At 34.7% G+C, this 19,478-nt stretch overlaps 1 protein-coding gene across 5 annotated transcripts in view; it reads right to left on the bottom strand.

Annotated features, from left to right (window-relative positions):
- Positions 1-19,478, bottom strand: part of LOC118184426 (uncharacterized) — a 235,469-nt gene that overhangs the window by 67,909 nt on the left and 148,082 nt on the right. For 4 of the 5 annotated variants that reach the window (XM_085811864.1, XM_085811865.1, XM_085811863.1 and 1 more), the window contains exon 2: positions 1,660-1,760. The exons of the other annotated variant lie outside the window; for it this stretch is intronic. The gene's annotated coding sequence lies outside the window, so the exon portion shown is untranslated. The remainder of the gene's footprint in view (positions 1-1,659; positions 1,761-19,478) is intronic. 5 annotated transcript variants of the gene reach the window in all.

Raw genomic sequence — 19,478 nt, forward strand, 5'->3', positions numbered from 1 at the left:
CGCAGCTAAAAGTGTGTGAACTGCTACGTACTAAACTACTTCATGTACTTAAACTTCAGTGAATTTACACTAATCCTCTTCAAAAAAATTTTAATAATCAAAATCAGCAAATAATAAAATTTCAAAACTCTTTGTTTTTGCAAAAACAAATCAATTTTGTGTAATATATATATATATATATATATATATATAGCACAAGGTTTTTGAGAAATGTAGCAATATGTTTTTAATTCGTAAACTGGCAACGATAAGAAATTAATTGTTTTCGAATAAATTCTAAAATATGCAGCGGCGTCATTGGATGGAAATATTCGATAATCATTGTCACGAATCGAGATTATTTATAGTGTAGTTGGAACGCCTGATTGGATAAAATAAAAATAAATACATAAGAATCGAGTTACAGATGGCTGCAAACTGAAAACGGAAAGCTCAAATTTTATTAATATCTTGCGCGGATTTCTCTCCGTGATCCTTGCCTGGCTGCCTTCGCAGATGTTATCGTTGAGTTACTTTAGCGCGGACGCTTTACGTCATTGGAATTTTTTAGCGCGAAATAATCACGGAGAATTCAACCTTTCCAAAAGCAGAATAAATAAGCATACGGTGCTGCCTTGTTGTAATCAGGTGGAGGGGGGGAGGATACAACTCAAGTTATAAGGCCATCTGTGTTCTACTGACTGTGCAGGATAATATCAATGCTATAAAAATCTGTGCGCGTCTGTCTATCTGTTTGTTTATTTTTAACATTATCTCCTACGGCATGGCAGGGAGTTGACTGTCGACAGAATTATAACCCCGGGTTCCAAAATTCGTGGGAAGCCATTTCGACCATATTATCTTCGTACAATTTTAATCAGCCGAGGTATAAAATGAAACCTCTGAAAACGCTAATTTTCGCACCCTGCAAATTGCTTTTTTCGCTGAACTTCATTGTTGTTTGGCGTACAGCGTCGAAGCGCTTACGAGGTGGAATTCTAAAATTGCCATCCGTCTTTTCTAAACAGAGGTAAACTAATTTTTTTTATGGAACAGAACTTATAAATCTTGCTTTGGCAGCAGCCCGCTCATCTGGCTAACTTGCTTGCTAGTCAAATTTTGGGATTGTCTATAGTTCAGTCTTTTTCTTTTTTGCCGCCTTTACGTCACCTTACGCTTATTTAAAATCTGCACATCTTCGCCAATGATCAGTCCTAACTTTCGTTGTCAGTGCTATAACAGAAGATATTTAATATATATCTTTAATACAAATTTCTGAGATCGTTTTTGATCACAATCTTGAGAGAGATGATTTTAATTTTACTTCCAAATTTATGAAAGTAAATTGTAGATAGTGTAACATACTAATAGATAAAAAAAATGCGTTTATTAAAATAATATAACATTTATTTCTCATATATTTACGTTCAGTAGCATAGGTAATATAATGCATCTAACTAATATTTTTTGTAAAAAGTTAATAAGTATTCAAAAGGAATTTGAATTAAAAAAAATCCTTTAATTTGTTTTCAGGCTAAGCTGTTTGTGTGAGGATTAAAGAAGGTCATGTCAAGGTCAAAACCTTCAAGTGGGGTTGCATATAGCATGTACCTTGAAACTCAACAAACTCCTTCATCATTTTGAAATACGGAATTACGGAATAGAGTCTTCTCTTCTTACCTCAGAGTGTTGAAACTGTCATGAGTGTTATGCTGGGAAAGCGTTTCACAACCTGCTTTCGCGAGTTTCGCCACATGCAGATAAAAGCTCCACAAAAGGTACTAGGGGAAAAATAAGTAAATCAAATAATATATATATATATATATATATAACATCAAATGAGAAATAAAAATTAATAAGTAAAATTAAAAAAAGACTTGAAATTTTGCAACTTGATAATACATTTTAACACTAAATCGCGCAAATGTTTCTTCTTTCTTATAAAATAAAAATAATATCTTCTGTTGACCAACTTCTGAAACTTAAGTCTAAAGAGTGAATAAAATTTAAACTCAAACGAAATTTCAATTTTAAAGGGTCCAGAGCTGGTTTCTGCTTTTCGGTTTGGAATTAAAACGAGGCTAAACAGAATCAAAATATTTTTAAAAGCTTATAATTGTTTGAACAAAATTGAAAAAGGAAATCTATATCAACAATTGAAATTTGTATGTTACTTTAAAATTCCATTATAACTATTAGATATTATTTTGATAGCAAAAGAAGTGCTTTTGTAAATATCAAAAGTCCAAATAAAGTCATTTTTAAATGATTAACTTACACTTAAGTGACCACTTATCGACATATCATAAGAACCACTCGGATTCTAAGGCTCCAAATGATTTCTGCCTTCTCTAAAGGTGACCGACCACCTTACAGAATATGACTATCGGTGAAGTTCAGGCGAGTGTTTATTAATGTTACCAGAAATCGTGTCATCTCTTAGCAATTTCATTATATTTCCTATCGAAACACGTGCTGCATTCTGCAGTTGTTCTCGGAAAGCGAAATTCTGTTTGTTAATGTTACAGATTTGAAAGAAACACGATTGTCGCAATTACATGAAAATTCTCTCTCAGTGTCAAATTTGTTCTCGGAATATTGCTTAATTTTTTCGTACCTTTCCAAACGCAATAATACGCAATAATAATATTTCAAACGCAACTGAATAATTTGTTATCAGAGAATTGTTTTTCTTTAAAATTTCTTTCAGGTGTTCAACTTTCCTTTCTGTATTTACATTCTATTATAATTTCAAAAGCTATCTAAAGTTCTTCAGATGATTTAATTTCAGTTTCTATTTTCAAAGTGCGAAACGTAGATGGAATAAAAATGCTGAAATTCTTTCTCAAATCAATGTTTTAGTACAACTTTGTGAACCTTAGACTTCCTAAAATGCATATCTAGAAAAGCAGTTTCATTTTAGAAGTGGATTTTCGATCCGAAAAAAAATATTTTCACGACCGTATGTAGCGACGCTAACAAAATTCGTGTGAATTATCTCGTTATTAAATAACGAAGAATCTGCATGGATGTATGTATGTTCCTCGAATTGTATATAAAAAAAAAACTGCGGCACATAGAGCTACCATATTTTGAATACACAAAGCCCTACATCCAAACATGTGCACCTCGAATTTATTTATTTATTTCATATCTTATACGAATTTTTTGATTAAAAGACTTCGAGATTTAAAACCTAGCAGTGGCAACATTGCTCGAAATAAAATACTTTTATCGCCTTATCGCCAGGGCACCAGTATTATGATCACACACTATATATAGAGAGTCACTATTTTAGGCGAGAAATATATTAAATAAATGTAATAAAACAAATTATATTTATTTTCTCAATACCAGCCGCTTGCATGGCATTCTAAAAATAAAACAAGGGGCATTTGCGGGATAAATCCTGAAGTGAGACACTATACTGAAGTAGCGAACTGTTCCAGACAATCTGGGACGTCTTTTCCCTTTCACTTATGTTGCATTAAGGAACAAACTTTTATACAGTCGAATATAAAAGAATGATTTTATTCAAAGCGATTGGCAACAGCGTCTACAGGCAACTCTTAATATATCGGAACGGCACGGGTAAAACTGAAAATAGTAAAACACATTTTTGTGGCGTTAATAAATAAATTCCTTTTGAACTTCATGTAGTTTTCCCAGAACATACGTTTATTCACATTTCCAAATATTTATCCTATATACATTATTAACAGCATTTAACACGTTTGTTTTCGGGAAAAAATGCATTTTCTAATACAATGCCACCACAGAAAGAGACAAAAATTAATGTTTTGTCATTTTCCACTCGTCATAGATGGGGAAACCGATTAAATTTTCTTCCGAAGAATTTCCTCCTCCTGAAGAACCTTTCACCTTTCAATGATGATCGATGATTGCTTCCTTCGAATGGCGTGATGCTCACGAACAATCATCATCCAGTAATGGTATTCGATGGATGAGAAAAGAAAGGAAAAATTTGAATTTTGTTCGACAAATGCCATTTTTTGCATTTTTCCTATATCGTTTCTTCTTCCAAACAACAGAAAAGATCATTTAATTTCCGACATCATTAGTAATTTTACTGGACATCTGGAATGCTACGTAATGAATGATTATGCATGGAAATGATTTAAACGACATTCTCCCTGACGTAAAGCTTAGTACTGGATGACAATATATCGTCTGTCATTTTTGTTCCGCCTTAGCTGTGGCAAAAAGAATGAAGTATCGGTTTAAATGAGAAGCTGCGATATAAACGTGGCTGTAAAAATCACATGACTTTTCAAAAGTAATATGCTTGGTAATCCATTTGTAAAGTTGTTTTATTAATCACTTTTGACATTAGCGAAATCTTCCTAAGGGTTTTGGACTATTACACTTTTGTAAACTAATTATTTTGAAAAGAATGTTCATTTAATGATACTTCATTAACAGTTACTTCCTAAAGATCAGCAAATTATTACACTGACTACAACCACCGTACGCAAGCATATATTTAATAAATTTAATATTCCTGGCGGTCACAACAAAAGTTGGAATTTGCAAATTAAAAAGTCCGTTATTTACCGAAACTAACTCGTAACAGTTTAAGCGCTGCTGTGAAATTTACAATCATTTAAATAAAATCCTGTAAAACAAGACAGCTGGATTTTATCCTCAGGTAATGACTGTAGAAGGGGGCACTTAATAAACTCGAGCGGCAAATGAATCCATGCGGCCTAAGACTAATTCAAATCTTTTCAAAAAGATCGGTTCTTCAAAATAACGAGGCAAATTTTTCTCCACAAAGCATCAGTTGCAGTTAACCTTCGTTCGTTTTAAATTCTCTTACGCGTGCTTGCATTTGCACAACCTTTTCATATGAACTTAATTAAACCGAAAAGACAATGTTTAAATTAATTTTAATTGTTAGTGAATCTTAAATAAACATCACAATGTTATTATGCGATTATCCATCCATGCAACTAGCGGGTGTTGCTATTGCGTAAACCGTAAGATCCTTATCATCCCCACAGCTTCTCCCCCCAATAAAAGGAGTCATAATAACAAAAAATTTAAATGCTTTTTATTAGTATGGTGGAAAAAACAAAATCACGACTGAAGTTGTATATTTAGTTCCCAGAGGAAGATGGTGCTACCATTTGAGGGAAACAAAAAGCTCTTTAATTTATTTCTCAAATTTAATCAGTCTACAGTGCTTGAGCGATTTTAAAGCAATAATAAGCACGTCTTGATAATCTACTATGCCTTAAGGTCAACATAAAAGCCATCAGTGACCTTCAGTTTAATATTATTTAAAAAATCTATTTAAATTTATTCCTCAGGGCTATGGTGGTCGTTAACCTGTAGGTCACCGCTGATCGATTGCCTCGAGAGTGACTGATGTAGTTTGGTTTATTCCTATTCGAATAATATGCTGCATTCATATAAACTGAACATTTCTGAATTTTTGTTCAAGCATTTCGAAAATCATAAAATAGTTTTTGAATTCTTAAGAAATAATGGACGCAAAGGATACCAGATTTTACAATAGTAAAATAGAGGGCAAATTCATTCCCCCCCCACCTTTTTAAATATTTCCCAAAAGGTAAATGGGTCCACTTTTCACATAAAATTAGAAGATTATGTGTTAGTGCGGCAGGCACCCTAGTCTTCGGATTTATTCCTATGTAAGATTTCCTTCTCAGAGTTTGTCAAAATGCTGTCACTGTGTCTCCACTTCCAGCTAATGTCTACTAGCTCCGATACCATGTCACTTGTAGCTTTGATCGGTAGTAATATACTATCATCATCGTGATAGTACACAATATAATCACAATCGTGTAATTAAACTGGTATGTCACACAGATGTCAACCATATCAGTAAATATGGACAATAAATTATGTATGAAATATGCATAAAAAAACTTGGTGAGTTTTCGGCCTCTATTTCAGTAAGATAAAACTTTATAAGGTATTTCTCCCACCTTCCTGGCATGCCTTCGTGTTGTGGTGGTCTGCATGCTGGGCGCGTATTCCAGAGGTCCCTGGTTCGATTCTCGGCGAGGCCGTTGCTCATTTTTCATCACTCCTGATTTAAAAAAATACCTAATGTCTCTACAACTTAATAGCGATTACATGCTGAATCTGTTAAGCAATTTTTTTAATGTTTCGCGGAACTTAGTTTCCAGTACTATTAAGTTTATAAGATGTCCGTAGTAATTATTAAGAGTTTAAAACCGACTTTCAAAATCATAGACAATTACGCAATAGTAGCGATTAAGCAATAAAAGCAGAAGTACTAGATAGCATTTATACAGAATTCAGAAACTACTGTTACGTGCTTACGGTTTCGTAATGGATTGAATGTCCACAGAGCGATGAAAGCTCGATGAAATTTATTTTCCAAAAACACTTCACAGTTCTTCCCGTTACCTTTGCAAACTACTAAAATGTCGAACACAAGGCAATGCAAGGAAGCTCAAATGCGTAAGCTCGCAAGGTGATCTCTCAATACTCCGAGCTAAAAATTGAGAATTGATGCACTCTCCAGTTTCATATAATTTTCTGCCGTCGGCCGAGAAATTTCCAATAATACCTTCCATTTCTCGAAATTGCTGGAAGGCATGCACGGTTACAATTACATAGGACCGGATACATTTACAGTTATACGGGGACTAGATCCGTTGCAGTTAGTTACACAACAACAACATTTGGGCATTCCCCGTTCCGCAACACATTTAAGGTCGCACTACAGGTTCCCCCCACTCCTTAGAACCAGAGTCGGAGGTTCAACCTCCTTTCTGGTTCCTTAGAGAGAGAGGCGCACCGCCCAGGCAATCTCCCGGAACGGCACTGGTCGTCATTTGCAACCCACCAGTCGCTCGGGCTGCCCGTCGCAGCGGGTCATTGCCCAGCGTACCCGGGGGAGAACCCCCGGGCTACTAGTTCCACGCCGCGCTAGGACGTGCCAGACCCCGAGGCCGTGAGCTTTCCCGGAGCCTTCAGAACCACCAAGTTCATAAATTTTATACCCCCGTGGCCGAGACTGCCTAGGTACAGATCCTAGCCAATAGCTTCGCAGAGTTCTCTAATAGGCGGCCACCGTTACCTCCTATGAAGGGACAGACAATTCTACATCCATGCCTTCTCCGGGATTCGAACCTGGGCACTTTGGTATCGCAGTCAGGAGACCCTAACCACTAGACCATCTGGGCGGGTCGAAAAGTAAAATAAAAAAATTATAATAAAATTTTAAAAAAAAAACCTATATACCCTTTAAAAACTCTTCTTTATCCTTCTCTTTTGGAGCTTTCAGATAAAATATTCATATTTTTAAAAAGTATTATAGGCTGTAGATTCCTGATGTCTTTAACATACTATTAATGAATTTTAAAGGAATTTCATTATCTTTTAAAATATTGATGAGAATTAGAATTTCTTCTTTTTGCGTTTTTTATTTCAGAGCATACCTTTCTTAATTCTACTAATTTGGTTAAAAATAGTATTTTCAAAAACTTTTTTAGATAGGTTAGAATTCCAATTAATAAATTTATTAGTAGAAAAATTTAAATCTTTTCTTTTATCAAAGAGTTTAATTTCCTTGAGTGTATGAATACTTAGATCAAGATAAGCTATTTCTGTTTGGTTTTTATTGGTTTTATTGAGTTTTACAACTTGGATAGATGTTGCTATTTTCGGTGAGATCAAAATTGTTGAAAGTAATAATGTCATCAATGTATCTATAAATGTGTTCAAATTTACTGAAATCGTTATCAGAAAGGCTTTTAAGGAATTTTAATTCTTTAGAAAATAAAAATAGGTTACAAATATGAGTGGAATTTATGAACTTCCTATTGGAATTCTTTGTGTTTGCAGGTAAAGACAGTTGGAATGTTTAATATAGTTATTGTACAGTGAAACATGTAGAAATGATTTCCATTTTTGTTAATCCAGTAGTTTAAGTATTTTAGGAAAAAAATTCTCTATAAGACTCATCTCTTTAAGATTTTCGTAGATTTCTTGGAGTGGCAGTGTCGTGTAGAAGTTTTTAAAGTCATAGCAGTTAATATTGTAAATTTTAAGATTTTTTACTTTTTCAATGATTTTTAAGTTGTCTTACATAATTCAGTTTTTGTTTTCTTTAACTTGTTCAAACACTACTTTGAAAATATTATTAAGCAGATTGGTTAAAATATTACCAAAATTCTTCTTGAATTTTCTAGTGTTATTAGCGATAAATCTAAATTTTACAGGATTTTTATGAAATTTTGGTAGGACCCAAAGATTGGCAAATCTGTATTTTGTAGTGAAGAGAGAAATTCTCCATTTTTTGTGAAAGGCAGAAATGTTGTTAATAACAGTTCTTTCGTTATTTTTACAGATACTATAGGTAGTAGAATTTGTAAGTTCATTTTCAATTAAAGTGTTGTAGATTTTTTTTCATAAAATACTGAAATTATTGTTTGCTTTATCAATTTTAGTAATTGCTAAATTAGTAGTAATTTAGTAATTACAATTTTAGTAAATTGCTTTTTTAATTTTGAAAACTTTAGAAGTAAATTTTTCCAGTTTTTAATTCCTTTAAATCCTTGAATTTTCTCAATTTCCTTTTTGCTTTGAGTAATAATTTCATTTTCCCATTCTTTAAATAGATGTGAGGGCAAACTATGTGGAGAACTAACTTTCAAGATGAAGTTATCAATATCAGTGGAAATACTTTCATTGCAACGTAGTTTATTAATGAATTTAATAGGTTTAAATTTTGTTCCCTTTTTTAAAAGCATTCTAATCTCTTGATTTTGAATAATGTCCAGATTTCCTGTTAAAATATGCTTGTGCTTTTCGTCAACAAATGGCAGAAATTTTTCTTCATCACATAATCATGGTGCTGCTAAATCTTCTTCATTATGGTTAGAAACAAAACTACTTAGTTTTTTGTTGTACTTGAAGCAAACCGAAACTTTGAAATTCATTGCAGGAAATTTTTGTTATGCTTGATTAAAAACCTTATGAAGTTGAAGATCATCATAATTTTTATGTAGAAAGTTAACGGCATAGATTTTTTTCAAAGTTTTTGGAAGAAGCACAGTTGAATTTTTATTTTATGACATCAAGCACCAAATCCTTAATGTGACTATTTCCTTTAAATTTATCTTTGACAAAATTTTGAATGATAATAAGATGTCTGTGACAATAAAAGATGTAGTGAATGAAGGTAGTTAAGAATATTTTTCTTAATATGTTGTTTATGAAATAAATCAAGAAACTTTGGCTGTATATATATAATTACCTTTTCTTCAAAAAAATAATACCTGCACTATGATAAATACGTGAAAATAAAGCTTTACTGCTGAATTAAAAAGCAAAAAATTTAAACTCGGATAGAATTCTAAACTTCAGAGCTCCGGCATTTGTTTCTGCCATTCTTTTTTTGAATACAAAATGCTATGAAAAGAAAAATATCAAAATAGTTCTGTGTACACAAGAAGCGTTGGCAACTGGTAATTGACCTATCACGGATATTATTAGAAATCTACATTATGGTTCTAATACTTATGATATAAAGTAACATTTCTCGCAAATTATTGTTTGAATGATTTTTAAATGCTATATTCCGAAATTCACTTTTAAAATGTCGAATATAGAAAATGAAGCACTCCTAAGCATCGTCTCCTAGCGACAATGTCTGTCTATGTCGCACGCAATTTTATCGCAAAACGAACACAGTTATTTCTCTTCGAAGGAAAAAAGTATGTACTTCAAATTTTAAATTCAAAATTTTCATGGTAATTCTTTGTAATGCGATTATGCAATCTCTTTTTACATCAGTAAGGGAAGTAAGGAATTTAAATAGAATCATGCGCACGGATGTGGTCGCTATTCTCTGCCGGTAAGGATCGTTCTTTTTTATTCCCCCTCTTATTCTTTTATTTTCTTTAAAAAAAATAGTATCGAGGTCTTTAGAAGTTTGCTAAGCGTGAAGATCATCTGCGATGGTCGGAAGTGAAGCGGAGGAAGTACCTCGCATCGTTGCGGGGGTCATGTGCGTGTGCCATCTGTGCCCTCGGAGCGGTTTTCTCGTCTGCTAAAGAAGTCTGGCATACTCCAGAGGAAACAGTTACGGAGATCAAGTACGTGAATTAGGCTAAGAGGATGGGAAAAAAAATAAATAAGTAGAATTCATAAAAAAAAAAAAAAAAAAAAAAAAAAAAAAAAAAAAAAAAAAAAACTGCCAATATAAAGGCATCCCCCCTAAATCCGCTATTTATTTAAACATCAAAAAACGGATGTTGTGCTGGAATGTAAATTAAATCTAACATTGCTAAAAATATGACAGAGATAATTATGAAAGAGAATGGAATATAATAAATTTTACGGATTTTATGTGGCTTTGCTAAACTTAAATGACCTTATAATGCATTTCCCCCGCCTTCTTAGCATGCCTTCGTATTGAAGTGCTCAGCACGCTAGACGCGTATTCCAGAAATCCGTGGTTCGATTCCCGGCGAGGGCGTTGCTCATTTTTCACTTCTTCCTGTTTCAAAAATAACCTAATGACTCTACAAGCTAATGCAAAAGTTTTAATATTAAGCAAAATTTAACCTTAAGTCGACTTTCTGAGAATGCTGTATACATTTCTAGGCAGATTGACACAATACAATCATTTTTAAAGCGCCAAAAAATTGCCAGGTCATCTATGTAACATTCAAAAGGGTATCATATGTGATTATCTTCAGAGACATTCTGTATTACAATCTTTAATAATTGTCTATATCTTTTATTTTCTGCAGAAAGTAGCATTTAGAAGACTACCATTTATTATTATTAATGACTAAATCTAAGTTGTTTTGAAAAGATGTCTCTGAAAACGACATCTAGGTAGCATTCAAGAATTAACTATGCAGCACTTACTATCTGTAATTATCTGCAGATAATATTGTATGAAGTCATTACAGGGTGAATATTTTTAATTATTTTCCCAGGATACCTAATGGGAACACCTGTAATTATCTTTAGAAGCATTCCATGACACCATCTGCAAAGGATATTTACGTGGTAAGCAGATGATGCTTATCTTTAACTGTCTGCAGAATGTCGCATTTCATAAATTGCCATCTGTAAGTTCCTATAGACAATATTTATGTAATCTTCAGAGGATGCCTACATGATTTTTACTGTCTGCAAAAGACATCTTTATGACATTCAAAAGTCTCCACTTGTAATTAGGTTCACAGGCGTTCAACAGTATCATTTATAATTGACTGCAGAATATGGCATTCAGATTTCGTAATATCTAAAAAAGAATATTAGTGTGACATTCAAACGGTAATTACGTTATGCGGTATTCTGGATTACCCATTTATAATTGTCGGTAGATGACAGCTATATGATTGGTCAGAGGTATCATCGCAAATTATCTACAGAGGATATCTGTATGGTTATTCTGAAGTTACTTATCTGGAATTGCCTTAAAGGATGTCTTCGAAGTGTGCAGAAAGTAGATAGCTACAATCCTATAATTGTCTAACTCACTTGATACCTGTATATTGAAATGAGAACAATTTTGTAGATAAATTTGGTTGTAATTGTAATTGGTTAAATATCTATTGGGGATATCTATGTCATATTCAGAATAGTGTTATCGATTGCCTATAGCCAGGGTCTATCTACGGAATACGTGCAGACATTTATAGCAGCTACTTTACGAATGCCATCGTGGTTATGCACGCCGTGGTTTATGTCTGATATCTGTTTACGGAACAGTAGTAGCCAGAAGCCAGCAGAGATATGGGGACATTTAGTCAACTCAAAGCTGACTTCGAAGGCTGTCCGTTGCACACTTTCCTTTGATTCTTTCGGATGATAAAGTGTGAGCAAATCTCCAGAAGGGACACATAAAACGCATTCGATCGTTACAACTTTACTCGCGGCGCTTTTGGAAAGCGCAAGCATTGCATGCAGCGTGCAGTTACCAGAGAAGCATCAGATAAGGAAGTGTCCTTTTTTCGCGGTAGAGCATATCTAAAGAGGGGAGGGGATAGATTCTAAACCAATATGTTTCGGCTCGCCTACGTCCATCCAACCGTCCATGACGGTTGTTGAGGCTTCTGGATATAGTATGTTGTCCTCGCTTATAAGATTTGCATAGTTATTGACATTAATGATAAAAACTGATACGCTAAACTATACCAAAAAAATGGGGGGCAAAAATAGTTATCATTGAAATTGTACCCGGAAAAGAGGCCAACTATTTGAAAATTCGGTGCAGTTACAATATTTTTTGATAAATATCTCAGTCAGCAAAAGACTTTAAAGGAGAATAAAATAGCTTATAATTATAAAAAAATTTTGATGAACACTTTGGAAACGCGAATTTTGAATATTTAATAAACTGAATTTATATATTATGAATATTTAACAAGCATAAAAATATGTAATAAATTAGAATATTTATAATATAAGACTATAAGAATATTTAATAAATTATAAGTGAACAGATATTATACATAATATAATCAGTAATAACATGAGGAAAGATATTAAGAACTAATTTTTCACAAAGAGCAAAAATTTAAATTTAAATAAATAAATTTCAAAACGTCCTATAAATGTAGAATTATAATTATGTAAATCTAAAAATAAAATTAAAATAAACCATCACAAGAAAAATTAAAAACAAAGAAAGTAAAAAAGAACATGAAAGAAGAGGGATTCAATCAACTCCAATATAACTTCATCAGGAAAAAGTATATTTTTTTTCTTTATTTTTATATAGTATAATATAGAAATTAATAAAACTAATATAAATAAAAAATATATAAATATAGGAATATTTAATAAATTATAAATGAAGAGAAGAAAAGTGCTCATACTTTATCATTCTACAATATTTGAAACTTTTTTTTTTTTTTTTCTGAAATTTTGCTCAGTACATCTCGAAAAAAAGTTTGCTTTAAATATTTTGTTACAATTTCATTTTGAATATATTATTATAATTGGAAACAGTATGAAAAGAAAACGATTATTTAAAATTCCAAATTCAACTCGTGTTAAATAAACAGTTTAGTGCTAACTGCGTAATTTATACTAACACCGGATAACTTTTCCAAAGGTATTAATTTAATTTTTCAGGGTTTAACAACCAACCAAGAAGCAAGCGAATAAGAACACTAAATATTAGTACTTGGACACTATTTCAAATTCCAGCCAGTAGGCTGATTGTATTTTGCGTTTGTCATCGTGCATAATGTAGATATAAAATAGGTTTCTATAGAAAACCTTCCTCTTAGACAGGTAGTTCTTGCATTGCTTTACCATATATAGGTATAGGTTCAAATTGCTGGAACACCAGAATGTCAAAAAAAAAACAAAGATTAATGAAGCGAGAACATTCTGTTTCAAAGTTATATGAAGTTCATAATATTTTACCATGCACAGCAGTGAACAGTGAAAAAAAATTGAAACAGTAGATGAAGGAAACATAAGATTTAGATAAAAATAATAATTACAAAATGTAGGCATTGCACACATTTTTCATAAATTACAGTAATGCTACAAATACTAAAAAAATCATATTTTAGGTTATATTATAAATTTAATGCATTTCAGTTTACATTCGATCGATACATAATTAATAAATTAATTAAATATTTTAGTTAATAAATGAGCATTTATTTCTGTAAATTTATCAGTTTAGGAAGCAGTTACATAACGTGAATGTTGCTGTAAATTTATCAGTTGAGGAAGCAGTTACAGAACGTGAATGTGAAAGATAATTTGAAAATTTAAAGCTTCGAACTAATAAATGTGTGAGAATAAAGATGTGGAAAATAAAGCAGATGTCTTATTTCATGTAATAGCAACACTTTCCAGTTCGCATGGATGATAAATTCATAGTAAGTTAACGTAACGTTGCAAACAATTTAAAAACATCCGCTGAAGGCATTCCTAACGTCAAAAGAAAGCAACATGAAAGACGATTACATTCAATACGTTTTAACTGAACTTATTAGAATATGGTAAAGCACACTGGAGCTATTATTAAGGAAAGGAACACTTTTATGGTGGAATCACATCACACATTGTAAGGATCTTAAGTTTTACTAACGTTTATTTTATTTTAAATCTTTACTATCACTTCTTATTTTCTACTTCCGGCCAGAATTATGTGCGTGAAGGTTTTTATGCAAAGTTTGTCTGGCGAACGCCAAGTATTTAAGTGTGGCCTTTTTGCCAAGCGAGAGAGAGGAAGCAGTGAGTTCGAAGCAGGCCGCTTACCTTAGAAGTTACGCAGTTGCTATTTGCCTTCCAGGCCAGAGGTTTTAATCCTCTTGATAAATTAAACGTATTGTAGTGTTCACAGTCTCTGTGCTATATACGCTTCCTGTTATTATAAGGCCAATCTTACACGTGTATTATTCTAAAGTTAAATTAGAGTTTAGTTTTATTTTGATATCTTTTACGTTAGACCCCGAGTGGAGGGTCATTGTATTCCGAAGTACGGAAGTCATTGTATATAAAGAAAAATAAAGGGTTTTGTATACCCTTCGTCTGTATCCTGTCTACTTACTACAATTAGTGAACATAGCTTTAGTAAGCTCTCTGTTCTTAGTCAGGTCCTTGTATGTTTCCGAAGAAGGTTAGAAGAAACACTAAACCTGATAGTGGCGCCCGACGAAGAAGAATAACCATGGCCGAGTTTCAAGAAGAACCTGTGCTGCCTGCAGAAACGGCTCAGAATCCAGAAATGCCAGCTGCCGCCCTGGAAGGATTTGGGTACATCGTCCAGACCATGCGCGCTTCGATGAAACCAGAAGCAACATTTAATGGAAACTCACCGGTAACCAGTTTTTTGGAAAAATTGGATGACCACTTCATGCTCTACCCCGTGCACGAGTTTCAAAAAGTTACCTTAGCTACCAGCGCTTTGAGGGGCCAAGCGCTTAACTGGTTCAAATGTATCGGCAGAAGTCTCTTGGGTCAAGCAGGAAGTCCCACCTATACTTATGAAAATTTCAAGACTGCCCTACTAAAAGCCTTCCCTGTTGTAAGGGATCGTGCGAAATTAGAAACGGAACTTTTTAGCATATATCAACAAAGAATCGAAAACCTCTCGAGTTTTATTTTAAGAAAAATTCACGTATTCGAGCTCTTGTATGGAAACCGTCCGGATCCTGAAATAATTCAAGTGATTTTGCCGAGGTTACTACCCCAAGTGCAAGACTTTATTGAATTGAGAAATCCGACTACACTGGAAAAATTATTTGAGCTAGCAATCCAGTTTGAAAGTAGAAGAACGGCGGACGTCGAAAGAAGACGCCAATATCAACAGCGAAACCAATTTGGTACGCCAAGACTACAGCAAACTCAAGCATACGGCTACGGAGAAAAAGCGAATCAGTGGGCAAGGAAACCCGAGCATTCAAAAACAGCCGGCGAACGTCGACAGTTCAATAGCAACCCAGGAAAAAAGTCTCAAGGCCAGTGGAGAAAGAAGGAAAGCACGGAAAGGAAAAATAATTTAAACTAAAACGGATTTCTGCTGACGAGAGGGTGCGGAAATCCGAAGGCCACGAAAATCCCTCTTCCTACAAGTTAAATACAGTAATGGTGAAAAATTTGACTCTTCCGAAGATTGAAGTCTTGGTGCATAATATCCCGGCCACCGCACTCCTGGATACCGGCGCGCAGTGTTCCTGTGTGGCAGAAGTCTTTTTTAGAAAGTATTTTCGCAAATACCGCATATATAATGCGGATAATACGACAGTATTAGCGGCGCAAGGAGAAGAATGTAAGTGCGTAGGTAAAGTACCTTTATATATCCGTATCAAGGACGAACAAGTAAAGGTGATGTTTTTTATAGTAAAGAATTTGCAAGCACATTTAATCCTAGGAATAGACTTTCTTTCAGACGCACAAGCTACACTGGATTTTAATGAAGCGTCCCTTAGGCTGACAATGAAACCAGTGCGTGTAGAAAAGGTTGAACCGCCAAGGTTAAATCTTGACCACCTGCCTAATGACGAGCAAGATAGAATCCGACAAGTGGTAAGTGAATTTGCTTCCTTATTTAGTGATATTCCAGGATTTACTCAGGTTACTAACCATAGTATTGACACCGGAGATGCATTGCCAGTTCGTCAAAAACCATACCGGTATGATAAGAATAAGGAAAAAATTATAGAATGGCATATTACCGATATGCTACGTAAAAAGATCATAACGCCCATCTCAAGTAGTTATGCTAGCCCGGTGGTTTTATGTAAGAAAAATAATGATTATCCTTTGGAGCATCCAAAAAGGTGGAGATTCGCTATTGATTACCGTAAATTAAATTCCATAACGAAATATCCGGTATATCCGTTACCGATCATAGAAGATATTTTAAGGAACATAAAATCAACCAAATTTATGACGACTTTAGACTTAACGAATGGTTATTTTCAAATAGGGGTCAGGCCTGAGGACGTGCCTAAGACTGCTTTTATAACCAAGTCTGGCACTTATGCATTTTTGCGTATGCCGTTTGGCCTTTCTGGGGCCCCAGCAACATTTCAGAGATGCATGGACATTGTGTTAAGACCTGTTCTTGGAAAGTCCACATTTATCTATTTAGACGATATCATTATTACTAGTGATAATCTCGACCAACATATACAGGATTTAAGACAGGTGTTTTCTTTATTAAATGAGGCCGGTCTAAAAGTTAATGTCGAAAAGCGCAAATTTGCAGCCCCTGAATTAAAATATTTAGGTTACAAAATATCGCAAAAAGGGATCGAGACAGATGAATCAAAAATAATCGCTGTACAAAAGTATCCGACTCCAAACACGGCAAAGAAGCTCTCTTCTTTTCTAGGACTTTGTTCATATTATAGGTCCTTTATAAAAGATTTTGCGGCTATCGCTGAGCCATTGTTAAAATTAAAAAGGAAAAAGGCAAGATTCTCGTGGACGGCCGAAGCCAATAGTGCTTTCCAAAAATTAAAACAAGCATTAACGCAAGCCCCTGTGTTGAAATTTCCTGAAAAGGATGAAAATTTAGAAATTTCAGCGGATGCTTCGGATTATGCGGTAGGAGCGGTACTTTCGCAAAATCAGCAGCCCGTGGCATTTTTTAGCCGAACTTTAAATCAAACACAAAGAAACTATTCCGCGACCGAGAGAGAGGCACTTGCAGTTCTGTTAGCAGTGCAAAAGTTCCGAGTCTATTTTGGAAAGGCGCCGATAACAGTATATTCTGATCATGCGGCGGTAACTAGATTGTACTCAGGGAAAAATTTATCCCCAAGGTTAATAAGATGGGCACTCAAGCTGCAAGAATATAATCTGGTAATCAAGCATACCCCCGGAAAGGAAAATATCGTAGCAGATGCCCTATCACGAATTAAATTAGACGAACAGGGTAATACCGTAAAAGTTGCAATGCTTACAGCGTGTACAATAAATTCCCGAGAAACTGTAATAACCGAACTGGGTAAGGATCCTGAGTTTGGAAGTATTTATGAGTATTTGAAGGATCCTGAAAATTTTAGCCACCAAGATATTGTGGCGATAAGAAATAGGGCGGCCCATTACGAACTAATAGATGGTCTATTATTTTATACAAAAACTACGAATTCCAACAACGAATTTCGACCTGTTATCCCAGCTAGTCTTAGATTAAATATCCTGCAAGAGCTCCATGACAGCCCTTTAGCTTCTCATGCTGGTATTCGAAAAACTATCCAACGCGTACGCGAGGCAGTCTACTTTCCTGAACTGCAAAAGTTAACAAGGGCGTATGTCCAGTCCTGCCCAACATGTCAAGCCGTTAATTATATTAATTTCCGCCCGGCCGGGTTTCTAAATAGTATTAAATCCGACTTTCCAAATGAAATAATTGGCATCGATTTATTGGGCCCTTTCCCAAAAAGTCACTTAAACAAAAGTCGCTATCTCCTTGTTATGGTTGATCATTTTAGTAAATGGACCGAAATTGTTCCCTTAAAACGAGCCTCCGCGAAATTAGTTACCGATTCTATTTTAAATAAATATATTTTAAAATACGGGGCGCCCCTAAAAGTTATATCGGATAATGGTCCTCAATTTGTAAGTAATATATTTGAAGACATGTGCCAAAAACTGGGCATACGTCATTTAAAAATGGTCCCGTATCGGCCGCAATCAAATATAGCGGAACGGGTCAACAGAAATATAGTGAAAATTATCCGTAGTTATGTTAAAAATTTTCATAAAAGCTGGGATAACTATGTCAATGAATTTGCTTTCGCCCTTAGGACCGCAAAACATGATACAACGGGCAAAACTCCTGCTGAGTTATTTCTAGGCAGAAAGATTATAACACCGTTAGATAAATTATTTTATGTGCAACAAAGAGCCCCAGAATTTAAAATGGGTGATATAGAAAAACTAATTAAGGAAGCAAAGAAGAATACTGAAGTAGCACAAAGAAAACAAAAACTGTATTATGACTTGAAACGACGGGGAGTAACTTATAAAGTAGGGGATGAAGTTTTAAAAATTAAGCATTCACTTTCTTCAGCACCAGAAGATAAAACTGCCAAATTTTTTCCACGATTTGAAGGACCATATGTTATAGAAAAAATAACTCACGCTGTTGTAGTGTTAAAGGCCAGAAATTGTGAAACCTGTTCCGCAAATATTGATCAAATTAAGCCCTACTTCGATCGTAATAAAATGCAAATCTTTTCAGATCTTTTGCAGGATCCGGCACGGCAGACACCGCAGGTACAAGTTCCAGAGGTGGGAAAACGACAAGTACAAGGGCAAGCCAATGAGAGACAGAAGCAAGTGAAAAGAAAATTGCCCCGCGGAAAAATTGAAGGTAAAAAGAAAAAGAAGCCGTTCCACCGTCCAGAAAACAGAGTTCACGAACACCCCCAGAATGAAGAAGGGAGAAGGACGACGTATGTGAATAGGACCAGGAGAAATGACGGCAACTATAACCCGGCTTTAAAACGGAAGATCGACTCATCCGACAGAACTCTCCGCAGCAAAAGTCGCCGAACTGCGGAAGGGCCATCAGCGGCGGAGGAAAAAGTACAAGAAAAATTTGAACGGCCAACAACGAGGTCCAAGCAGGATCACGACAGAAGTTTCCCGGTTCCGCCAAGACCAGCTGCCTTCAAACGGCCAAGACCACAAGCAGAGGGGAAAAGGAAGGTGTTCAAGGGTGGCCGTACTGGTGAAAAACGGAAGCTTCCAGAGGAAAGCACCGAAGGGCGAGCCCGTACAAGAAGGAGGATAAACCAGGCTACGGTCTGTAGTACCTTTAAAGACTGGGCCCAGAAAAGGATGTCCGAATATTACAAAGATAAGTAAAATTTTGTTACTTTGCAAACTTAAGTTAATCTTTCATTCTTACTGCAAGTGGCAGATTTCAAGAAGTTTTACCTCATGCGAGGTCTACCTTTATCGCCAAAAGGGCGAGAAATGAGTTGTGACCGATTTTCTTATTATGTTTTCAATTACTCGCGCGTAAAACT

This window comes from Stegodyphus dumicola, chromosome 2 (assembly GCF_044657685.1).
Source record: "Stegodyphus dumicola isolate Sdum_Otavi_A_Nest chromosome 2, ASM4465768v1".
NCBI lineage: Eukaryota > Metazoa > Arthropoda > Arachnida > Araneae > Eresidae > Stegodyphus > Stegodyphus dumicola.